General features: G+C 37.4%; 1 protein-coding gene across 7 annotated transcripts in view; it reads right to left on the bottom strand.

Moving 5' to 3' along the window:
• SEMA6D (semaphorin 6D) overlaps positions 1 to 12,416 on the bottom strand; it is a 209,080-nt gene that overhangs the window by 125,918 nt on the left and 70,746 nt on the right. For all 7 annotated transcript variants that reach the window (XM_036389395.2, XM_036389400.2, XM_036389402.2 and 4 more), the window contains exon 2: positions 3,825 to 3,905. The gene's annotated coding sequence lies outside the window, so the exon portion shown is untranslated. The remainder of the gene's footprint in view (positions 1 to 3,824; positions 3,906 to 12,416) is intronic.

The following is a 12,416-nucleotide window of genomic DNA, read 5'->3' as shown; positions in this document are numbered from 1 at the left end:
GTTCCTTCTTTGGGTCCCATCCAGACTCACACACGAAGCCTTTCAAGCTCAGAAGCATTTCACCCAATGGAGGATTGTTATGTTTCTTTCTTTTGCTAGAAAAATGAGCAAATCACACCTGCTATTGATGAATGGAGAAAAGTCCTTTTAGAAAACACAGATGAATTAACATAAAGGTAGTAAAGCATTATGAGAAAGATGCTGAAATCTAACACTCACAGAAGTAAGATTTTCACTAGAAAGTCATTTTTTCACCAGAAAGACATGATCTAAGTACAAAAGAAGAGCCAAATTTCCAGGGTTTATGGTCTTGATCTGACTGAGAAGCTCCCTGCAACTGACTTCCCCCACTCCTATGGAAAATCACTGGAGACACAGCTCTACAGACTTGCCACTGACATCTCCCAGCTGGTCACTCACCCCTTCCCTTCCCTAACACAGCAATAACAACACCTCCTCAAATCCTGTAGTCAGTGCCAAGTACTGTTATGGAGCTTGGAGGAATATGAAAGAGAAACTAGAGAAGTTGATTGATATTAGCATTGCTGCTGCTTGGTTCTGGGAACCCCACTTGTTCTGAGAAGTCTCCAAACAAACCTGGAGCAGCACATTGCCAATCACACCCCCAGCAGTTTGCATCCCCTGAGCCTTGAACTGACACAGATGTTCAGAACTGGATTTATTGACTGCATGGATAAATAGTTCAAATTAATATATCAGAAAAAATCTCAAGGAAAACTTTCATTTTGAAGGAAAAAAAAATACAACCACCCTTTTGTTTACAATTGGACTATTCTCTTTTTAGTATTATCTGAAAGTTTAATTGGGGTATTTGTTTCTTTGATGAGAAGCAGAGCCTTCATGATACAATGCCTCGTATGTGTCACACACAAAGTTATTAGATATGTCCACATTTAAGGAGCAGATTCTGGGGAATTCTTAAAATTAGAGCCATTCACACTGATCCAGAAGCCATGACAGAATATGAAAAGTATGCAGTGACAGTTAAATCTGCAATGCCTTTGCTCTTGTTAGTGAAATGAGTAAATCTTAAAAAATTAGAAAATCTTAAATATTTAAGACCAATAGGCACTTCAGTATATGTTTCCCATGCTTACAAAGTCCAAATAACATGCTCCAAATAATTTACCACTACAGTTGTAATGAGAGAAAAGGGTCCAAGCCCACCTTCCCAGATTATTTGGAATTTCTTTTAATCAAAGTGAGTCATTCTTACATTTTTTTCTTATGGCATTCTGTAGCTTTTGAAGACTACTCTTTCACTTTTGAAATATTTGTAGAATTCAATATCCATTTAGAATTTAAGATGCATTGGTAATGCTTTTTAAAAAGCTGATTGTTTGATTAAAATTCAAGTAATAAAAGTAACATTCTATTGAAAGAAGGCCTAGGTGCAGAGTGGTATTTTTGGATGCTAATTGGTCGTGTGTACCAGTCAATCATGAAACACATGCTAAAAACACTCAAAAGTGTTCAGAAATGCCTCTCTAAGTCATAAATCTTTTACAGGTAAAATTATGTGAGAGAAGGAATAGAAAAATCACATTCAACATCTGGAGTCAGATGAGTTTACTGAATTAAAATTGCAAAATTAAATTTAGATGAACTTAATTAAAAAAAGGGATCCAATTTAATATGGACATTCATCAACTTCTGCTTGAAAATCTTTCTTGCCTCAAGAAAATATAATAAACTATGAACACAAAACCCATATAAAGGCTGAAATGAAGTGTGAATGGATGGTCAAATAAAGAAAGGCAGGAAGAAGGAACACTATTTTTTTCCTCATTTAACCGACATCCATATACACGCTTTCCTTTAATTGCACAGAATATTGAACTATTTTTAAACTCCATAAGAGTTCAACAAGCGAGCTGGTCATCTGTATGCCCTGAAGGTCATTCCTCCTTCTGAGGCATATGCTATGTATTTACTGATAACATGAATATGCAAGTTCCTCTTTCTCTCTCCCTCCGTGTCTTTCTAGTCCGGCAAATTTTTTCTCCTAGATCCTAAAGGACTTTATCTAACCCAGTTATAGTCCTTAAATGCCCATTACTCGAGTGGCTCTTGCTGAAGTGAATGGGAGTTTTGTCACAGGGCTGGGATTCAGATGACTTCTAATGGATTTTCATTTGCCTCAGCCAAGAGACAACAAATGTAGCTCTTTTATTTTCCTTTGCTAGGTCATTACGGTCTTGCTTTTTTCAGGGGAAAAAGATCTAGTAGTTTAGTCCAGTCACTTCTGGCTTTCATGAATTCTGTCTGTCAGAACAGCATTGACTTTCAACTGAGTCACAGCACTTATAGATTTTAGTAATGGCAAATAACAATTTGAAAAGTTAAGAATAGTGTTCTTAGGATCATATTGTTTCCTTAGAAAACTGCCTTGGTAATTTGTTGTTCTCCACACTGGTTATGTGATCAAGAAACATGATATGAATGCTGTATTCTTTTATTTCTAATAAAGAACATTGCTAGAACAGTATGCACTGAGGGAGATATTGTCCTTTATTAGAATCACATTCCCACATTATAAAAGTCACCCAGCAATAATGAAATGTAATCTGTCTTGAGGATTCATGATAACACAGCATTATGCTCATTTTTTATATGAATAGAGCATGACTGAATAGGAATACTATTGTTGTTGAATTCATCCTTAAACTGAAGCGGTGATTTTATTGAAGTATTTGGTTAATGATAATGCTAGAGGAATGTTTCCATGTCAGAAAAGTTCTTGCTTTTGCAGTGTAATCTAATTTAAAAAAATATATACTTCAATAGCCTGTAACTGTAAGGACTTGGAGGTTGCTGGTACTTGACATCTGTATTACAGTGACCTAAAAGCAGCACAAGCACAACTGGCCAAGCTGAGGCCAAGGCCTGGCCAGGCCCTGCCTCCAGCAGTGGCCCTGAGTGGCTGCTGTGTGCAGGAGTGTCACATGGAGTGGGGTGACTTCCCACGCCTCCTACCTTGCCAGGGCCCAAAACACTCCACGAGGTATATGGATAACAGGGAGAGTCATTTTGACCAACAATATAATCACAAAAAATATCATCTAAAATTAGGCATTTCTTCCTGAAAAAGTTGAGCACTTAGGCACCAACAGGAGTTCCAGTTAAAGAGTTATTCCACTCTACCCAGCTACTGTAGAAGGTCTATTCCAAATGACACAAAAGTACAGCAGGATGCAGCTACCCTCTCTTCCCTTTCTCTTACAAAACCTGGCAAACCATCTCTGCAGCAGGATTTCTGTGCTTCAAGATGCAGATAGATTATGTCTCCCAACAAATTTCTCCACAGCAGTATTTGAAAATCTGACTCAAGGTTTGATGAATCAGACTAATTACAACAGAGTGTGCATTAGAAGAGAAAAATAATTTGTACTTTACAACTTATTGCTTTGTTTTCAGCAAGAAGAAGCTACTGTATTTCCTTTTTGTGCATTTTGCTTTCTCTTTGGAATCTGCCCAATGGTTACATTCTCCGAAATACAATGTCAAACCTTCTGAGAGCAGTTACATTAGTAGAGAGGACAATAAAAAAGCCCTTTTGATTTTAGTCTGAGGAAAATTGCTCAGAACTTGTGTTCTGAGCTCCTGAGCTCAATCTCTCACAGATCAATATATGTTCTTATTATCTCTCTATTGTTGTATTGGTCAAGGGGAAGTGCTTCATTTTTCACACAGATTCAATTGTAATATAACCTGACAGACACCAGTAATATTCTAACATGGAATAGAATATTCCATAAGAATAAAATTCTAACATGAAATTCTAAGGCATCTTTAGAACTTACCACTGAGACCAAATGTGAAGATCCTTAAATTGCTGGCATCAGTGTTCCTGTAAACTCTGGCACAGCTTCAGATGGGTTATCCTGCCAAAAGTCAGAGGAAAATATTCATCAGACAGATGATTATTTTTAATCCCACTTAGCCAGTACCCATGAAAGCCTTATTTTATAAATGCCTACTGCAGGTTTAATGATAAGACCACTACAATAGCTCTGAATGCAACACACCTGCACATTGGCTTTTCAATGTGAACCTAAATACTGATTCTCAGAGAGTACTTTCTGTAGAAAAACTGTCCTTTCATGAAAGCAATCCAACATATTTTACCAGAAAAAAAATCACACTGTATTGCAGTATTAGTTTTAATAAACCTCAATAGAAGGACGCCTCCTGGAAAAAAGCAAACAAACAAAAATGCACAAAATTGGCCAACCCTAAATTAACGAAGCATACAACTCATATGCAGTTCATTTTCCTTTCAGATCAAAGGGGTTTTGAAGTTCAAATAGATTTGCCTCCTAATAGTTTTAGTACAGGACTATCTCTCTTAACATCTGAAAAATAACATTCAGAGCTGGCATTTAACAGCTTATTTGTATTGCAGCACTTCAGGAACAAGAAACTTGTAATTTCTACCATATGTGGAAGGTTTCTTTAATTAAAGTATTTCTGTTTCTCCCCGTCTATTTTTTCGTCAAAAAACTCCAGCAAAAGGATTATTTAAAAATACATGTGTAACATAATTATTTTTGCATAAATTTGCATATGTTACTGTAAATACAGATATGTACATGTATACATTTGTTTCATTAATGTTTGTATGGTTTTTAATGACTTCTGTTTAGGAGAACATGAAAACTATCCTGAAGTGAGAGCAAAGAAGACATGGGATTGATAACAAGAAATAGGCAGGTGGCGCAATGTTCTTGGGTCAGCCCAGTTTTATGATCTTGTAACACTCAAATCCAAGTTGTCTCTACAATGACAGAGCAAATTCAAAACAATAAAAAAACTGTAAGGAGCCGACATCACGCCCTAGATGAATACAGAGGATCTCCACATCTCTCCTTTCCTCTTTGACTCAAGCTCCCAATGAAAACATTACCATTTTCACTATGTAACAACAAATTCCTTAGAGTGAGCTTTTCAAAGACATGTAGGGAACTGGGTGTCTAATTCCCCCAGGCAGTTTTGAAAAGTGTATAAATATACTATATAGCTCCTTATACATCAAACAATATCCCAGTGCACTTCACATTAATCTTTAATCTAGACACTTTAATCTTCAAATCTTCATATAATAATCTTCAATGAAAGATTCTTTCAGGGAGTTTACAGTATATTTAACACAATTTAAAAGCTACAAGTGCATTGCCCTAACTTTTAATATCCAGAAAATATTTTATAAATTAGATCGACCACAACCTGGCCAAGGTTTCTGTATTTTTAATATCTTTGGAGGGAGATTACAACAAAAGGGTGCTGGAGGGAATGACTTAACTGGTTAAGCACCCCAGAACCATAGCTGCTGATCCCAGAGTTTATTCAGCATTTCACTTCTTTCAAGGTAAGGACTTGCATCTCTTCATACGTATGAAAACTGCACACGTTACATGCATATTACTCTGTTTTGGCAGCTCTCTGTATGCACATCTGGACATGGACATAGTTTCCATATCTGTATTTTTGCCAAAAATATTAACTGTTAGAATAGTGTGCCAGGCCCTTCTGCAGGGATGTAGCCATGACTTCAACTGCTCCTGGCCTTTACTGCTCCCTCCACAGTACCTCTGAGCTCTACCCATGGAGCAGGACTCCACAGCATCAGCCCTTGCTAAATGCACAGTGGAAACACTCCTCAGAATTTGTACAGTGAACTGAGGACAAAAGGCAATAGGTCAGTATGAAGTAAGAGGGTAAAAAAAAGAAAACAATAGCCATTATGACAGGCAGGACTTTCTTCAGGGAACCTGGTAAAGGCACATTTTGAGGAGAAATTTGAAGAACCAGCTTTGCAGAAGCATCTGAAGTGTTCCAGAGAAAGCACAAAGGTGCTGCCTTGAAAACAAGAGTTGAGGAGGAAATCGACACCGAGGGGAGAAAGGACAAATGAGCTGCTGAAAAAAGGGAGAGTCACCTGAGAATAATGGTCAGTAAACAATACAGCCAAAAAAAGAGAAGAAACTAAGAAAATGACTTTTCTAACATCATTATTTGAGTTGTGTAAGGTAATCTTTGGCTTCCCTGTAACCTCCACAACTGGAGATGTGAGAAGGCAAATTCACCAAGGAGCACATGGAGGAGAGAGGAGTGCTATGGAAGCCAAAAGAGGAGAGCATTGCAGGATGGTTATTGAAGTTAAAACAGCTGATTGATTCACAGGGTCAGAGGTGGAGTACCCACTCTGATTAGACTGGAGAAAGTTACTACAGACTCGTTTGAGCACTGCCCATTGACTACAAAGAGTGGGAATTAGATGGAAATGACTGAAGCATCCTCCATGCATTCGGGGATGAGGGCCTCTCAGAAGAACAGGTTGGGCAAACACTGGGATATTTTGAATAAGGGAAAGGCTAAGGCAAGCTCGAACATTTGTAACAAAAGGGAAAGAAGAGAGTGACAGATTGAAGGATAAAAGGGATCAGACGGGGAAAAGCATAAAGAGGGTGAGCAGAGGACAGCAGTCAGAAAACTCTATAACTTGTGACAGGCCAGAGGACTGTTTCAGAAACAGAGCAGCCAGTGAAGGGAGCAGTTATGAAGATCATTTGTTTATCAGTTCTCACAGGGAAAAAATTGTCAAGATCCTTCTCAGAAGAAGAAATTGTAGTGGGAGAAGAGGCTTTGAAGAATGACTCAAAGGTGCTGAAGAGGAGATTAGGGCTGTGGTGAAGATTTCAATTACAGTGGGTAGGCAACTGAAAGAACTGAGAAAAAAGAGTATCTCTGCCATGGAGGGAGCTGGCTTGGTCACAAAGTTTCTCTGCTGGAAATATCTATAGGAAATATCTATAAGAACAGTGGTTTCGGTGGCTTTGAGAGATTCAAAGAGAGGAGGCAGAAGTTGAACTCAATTAGTTCAAGAACATCACTTGCATTTGGGCAAGGAGACTAAGGGAGGAGAGAATAAGTTGCTGGTCATGTTCCACCCTTACTAGACCAAGTAGTAAGTGGGTCTTTATTTAAAACTCTCATGTGTCTGTCACAGTTGAATAGAACTTGATAAGAACTTGACAAGTGGATGAATTTAATATACCATGAAGATCCAGTACTTCAAAAATGACTTCAAAAAGGTCTCTGAACACCTGGTTTATATTCAGACATGACAACTAAACTGGCTGAAAGATACAGGCATATTTGTTCCACTATGCTTTTTTATCTCAGAAAAATACCATGATTTGTACTTGGAGGAAAAAATGAAATATTTAATATTCATGGGACATATTTCAGTGTGAGGACATGAAGAGTTGGTGATCTGGGTTCAAATTTCCATTCTTTTCATGGTCAAACCCATTCTAAGCTAGAAAGATGCATATCACATTTCTGGCAATGCAGATGGTTTTCAGCACAGTTTTGAGCAGAGGCAGCAGTGAGCCCCTCAAAATATTGTCAGACAAATGGCTGGTACAATGTCTGAGAAAGCTAAAGCTATGATTTCTATGAAGCAAATTTATAGTCCTGGGAAGCAAAGAGAACCTGGGGATAATAGTGGTACTAATGGTCCAGAAAGCTTAGTGAAAGTAAACTACATTGAGAATAGATTTTTTTAAATGAAGATATTTTCATATTAAGGATTCAGATGAAATTTTACACTGTTTTGGCAAAGTCAGGAGTTGACACTAAGGGAGTGACAATGAGAAAATAGGTCAAAAAATTTAAGTAAAAAAGCTTTAAGAAAGACATCCTCAAGTGACACCCAAATGCATGTTTAGAGGGAAGCAATCAGCTGAGAGGACATAATTGATGATTCCCTAAAAATGAAATTCGTATTGTAAATCAGAAGGATCTGTGATGGTAGTCATGACTCCAGCTTGCTGACAGAGTGTCACAGATAGTGTCCAGTACAACAAAGAGAAAGACCTTAGCAAGAGGAACATTATTCTCAAGCAAACATTGACACTTTCAGAACTTTAGAGACAAGAAAGAGAAACTAATGCTTGAACTGGTACTGCCCTAAAAATTCTGTAGGAACCCAATATTTAATTTTACCCTTTAACTTGACTGAATAGATTATCATAAAATACTCATTAATTTACACATCATTAGTCTGTGCAAACTATTTTCATGACACAACAGAAGAAATCCAGTAGCACCAAATATAACAATTTAGAATGAGACTTTTCACCATTTTTCCTCTCCTTTGTGAACCTACTCTTTATCTCTTTCCATGTAAACACATTGAATTGAACATAATTTTCCAAAATGGTAATAATATTTTTTAATTCTTTAGGTGTATATGCATACATCAAAAAGCTGCATCTATCCACCTTGAAATGATGTTCATGCTTCACTAAGAAGAAATGTAGCTCAGTGCAGCAACATCTCCCAGTGCATCTAACAGTAGAGTGAAACACTGGAAAATCACTACTGGTGTTATTGCCTCAAAATAATGTTAATCCAATATCAAATTGGTTACGTAACTCAGCTGTCACAAGGTTTCATACAACATAGAAAAGCTGCATTTTAATGTTTTATGAGGGAAGGAGAGGAGGTGTGAGGCAATGTGAGTTCTGTTTAACACTAAACTGCTTTAATGCTGTGAAATATGTGGAAGCAAGGTTAATATAAAACCTGAAGTAATATAAAAATAGGTTCAGACTTTAACAGAAATACATATGGTATATAAAGCTCCACTGAGCCCAGGTGGGTAAGTGAACATTTTTAATGCACATTAGCTGGAGAAACGAAAAAGTAGAAGCAGATAATAAGTATTACTGAACTAGTATTCTGAGGATCTGGAAGAGAGATAGAAAACCACTGTCATGGAAACATTTTATAGATCAGTTTTCCCTCCCACCCAAAGAGTACTGAGTGCCTCATTTCCCTGTAGTTGCTGGCTGTGGTTACCATTGCCCAAGGAAAAGGGAGTGGCTTTCAGAGACAGACTTTAAGCAAGAATAGCTGGACTCCCCCATAAAGACAGAACATGGGTGAGGGGTTTCACACAACAGCTCTTTTCTGCCTCAGCACTCCTACACCCTGCAGGAGAGAAGCTCAGGACCACAGAACAGAGGAATGTGCAGGTCTGCCTCGGTCCTGCAAGGATAGTTCTTTCTCCTTGGGCATGCCTTATTAGGCTGGAGTTATTCATGATCCCCAACAAAGTGTAGGAATCCTGGTCTGAATATGCATTATAGCACAATGTGCCCCACAGAATTCTTAAAAACCATTTAATTATAAGCATATCTATCTCATCTCCATAAAGACTTGTGTTTAGTCTAAACATAAGTCTTTATTCTTATATACTAAATGTTTATTCATTGCCACATGAATTGATTCCTGCATTTGGTCCATCTACTACTGATGCATATGGTAAACGCCCATGTTCTCTGTTATATTGTCTCAGTCAGCACCAAGCAGCTGATACCCCAGGTCGGGCACACCTGGACCTCCTGGAAGCTGTATTCTCTTCCAGTCAAATATTAGTAATCTTTTCCAAAATGTAACTGTAACTGTCCCCAGTTCTACAAAAATTGTCCCTTTCTACCATAACATAGCTCGTTTCACTGCTATTGCTACCTAGCCTCTGTTCCAAAAGGATGCAAACTTCACACCTTCTCACCACCAAATGTATGAATTTAATGTGACTCCCAGGCCAATCACTAAGAATGATGGAAATACACTAAAATATCAAGGCAGAGAAACCTCTTTACAAAGAAAAATTCCTGAGAAGGTACATTTTATCAAAAAGCACAAACCCTCCAAAATAATGACATGACAGATTAACGAATGACAATTACTTATTTTGTAACAGTGATATGCTACAATTTATCATTTAAAATAATAGCTAATCAAAAAGCTTTTCTTTTATTACGTCTGATTTAAGATATCTTTACCTTATGGCAATATCATACTCTCAAATGTCTGAGACTAACAGACAATAACATCACTCCCATATTTGAAGACCATGCCTTAAGCACAATAATATATTAAAGTCTGAATGCTCATGAGGATATGTGAAAAGCAATGCTTGTATTTCATTAGCTGCACCCCAACCAACTTAACTGCATGTATAGAACATACTCATTTAAATGCAATTGCATGTGTGACATAGCTTTGGAAACTCTGGCTCAAATTAATAATAATTTTTTGTACTTTCATTTTTCTTGCCACTGAATTACAAATTAGTAGCAAGTCTTGCCACTTGATTTGCCAATTTACAAAGGGCAATCTTGCCCTTTGATTTTATAGTTTAATAGCAGCATGTTTTGCTGTTAACAGGATCTGAAATAGGTACTCAGGCAAAGATTCAGCATCTCCTAAACCCCATTTTGTGAACTAGAATACTTCTAAACCAAAACTATTTCTCCCTCTTTACAAGGCAGTCAGACCATATAACCACCTGTTGATAATCACATTGAATTATAACTAGAACTTATTAGGTTAACAGTTAGAGAAGAAAGACCCACCATCAAAGCAGCAAATTTAAACTTATTTTTATCTAGTGATTTGCTACAGAAGGACACACTGCCTGCTACACCGCTAGCTGTTGCAGACCTGCCTGTAGCTCATATTTCAGCCTTTTGCTTTTTTAAGACCTTTGCCCAAAGCAGTGAAGCCAATGGAGAGGGGTATTTGCTCCAAGAAGGATATGGCCACGTCTCCATGTACCTTCCACAGCAACACTCAGTCCCACACCCTCAGCACAGCAGTTCTTCGCTATAGAGCCAATTATTTCTCCAAATCTATCTTTCCAAACCTGGCTCTAGACATAAAGACTTGTGCTTTGGGCACAAAGACACACTGGTGTAACTATTTAACACATCACTTTCATTCTTAATAAAATTAAAACTGTACAGCTTGAAACAGTATGTCAACAAACACTTATTTTTCATCTTACATCTGCATATATAGTTACTTCAAAGGCATATTTAGGTACTTTGTCCATTTCGGAGGATTCCCTTTGAAAATGCATTTGAATGAACATTACTCTTTCCTACATAGATTTGGCTAAACATTTTTGTTACAGCAATTTTGTTTAGCATGGTAATGCAATCAGTATCCCAGGAGGCTCATCCTTCAGAAGATGCCTGCCTGCAGCTCTACCTGCAAAGTTATATTGTGGCAGTCTTCACAGATAACAAAATACAGAAACCTGTAATGCATAAAGCAGCACAATTGTCTGTCAGAGGCTGTCTAGAAAAACCCAAGCAAAAATCCCCCCTCCCAGTTTTCAACAGAAATATTCATGCTATGACAGTGCTTCATTTCAGGAACCAGTGGGCATAAGCTGTATTGCTCATTCACTTAAAACAAATAGTGAGGAGACTCCATGAACAATTTCTATTTCCTGGACAAAGCAGAGATCATTACTGCTTTTCAGAGGAAAGGTGAAACAGCGGTGATCAAGCTGTGAACTGAATAAATAGAAAGACTATGAAGTGATTTACTATTCTTACTGCGACCAGCTAGCAACAAAGTCAATCTCTTTTGCTGAGGCAGTGATTAGTGAGTGCAGTTGACCTGTGATATCCACTGCTTTTAATCCAGTGGTTTGCACATTATGTTAAAGGCTGAACTCACAGAACAATATTAATTCCTTTTAAAACCATTCCATTTTTTATTTCAAAGATCTTATTTTTGCAAAGTGCTTAAGTAAAGGACTATGTATAATTAAATAATAACTGAAAAAAATTACCAGCAAAATCATAATATAGGTCATATTTGCATGTGTTTACATACATATGCCACTGATAAAGAACCATGAGTCTAAATTAGAGTCTAGCTAAAGTGGACTTGTAAACGGGTTTTATTCTTTTTTTTTTCATATCTTTGAAATAATTTGGAAGATAAGCACCTATTCTTTTAAATAGCCAGGCATTTATTTCCATTTTGCAGCTATCACATGAAGCTCTTTTATGTTCTTTTTACAGTCCAGCTCTTCTATTTAAAGATAACTGACAGGTTTCAGAGGAAGTGGGAATCTAGAGGCTTCACATTTACTATCACATCAGTTCAGTTCTGGGACTGATTATCATCATTATGTTACACCTTGTAGTGCCCCACATGTGACAGGTGCCTTCTGAGCACCATTAAAGGGTTCATCTCTTAAATTAACTGTGTCAGACAAAAATAACAGCAGATAGATACTGGAAAGGCAGGAGGAAAATGGACACGTGCCATCATCAGATAGCAGTGGATATTTCCCCCAGTAAGAAAACTTTAATGGTAGTGATATTGTATTTTTTCATGTATAGTTTCTAGAATATTTTTCCCCATGTACAAATATGAAGATGTATTTACACTGCCAAATAAAACCACAACAGGTTTTGAGTAAGAATCAAGTGTCCTTAATAATCCCTTTATGAAAATAAACTCTTGGAGGAGTCTGGAATAGCTCACAATTTCCTGCTCATAGCACACCTTGGCTCTTC

The sequence above is a fragment of the Molothrus ater genome, chromosome 13 (assembly GCF_012460135.2).
Source record: "Molothrus ater isolate BHLD 08-10-18 breed brown headed cowbird chromosome 13, BPBGC_Mater_1.1, whole genome shotgun sequence".
Taxonomy (NCBI): domain Eukaryota; kingdom Metazoa; phylum Chordata; class Aves; order Passeriformes; family Icteridae; genus Molothrus; species Molothrus ater.
The sequence above is the reverse complement of the archived record's forward strand: the minus strand, read 5'-3'. Positions and strand labels throughout refer to the sequence as shown.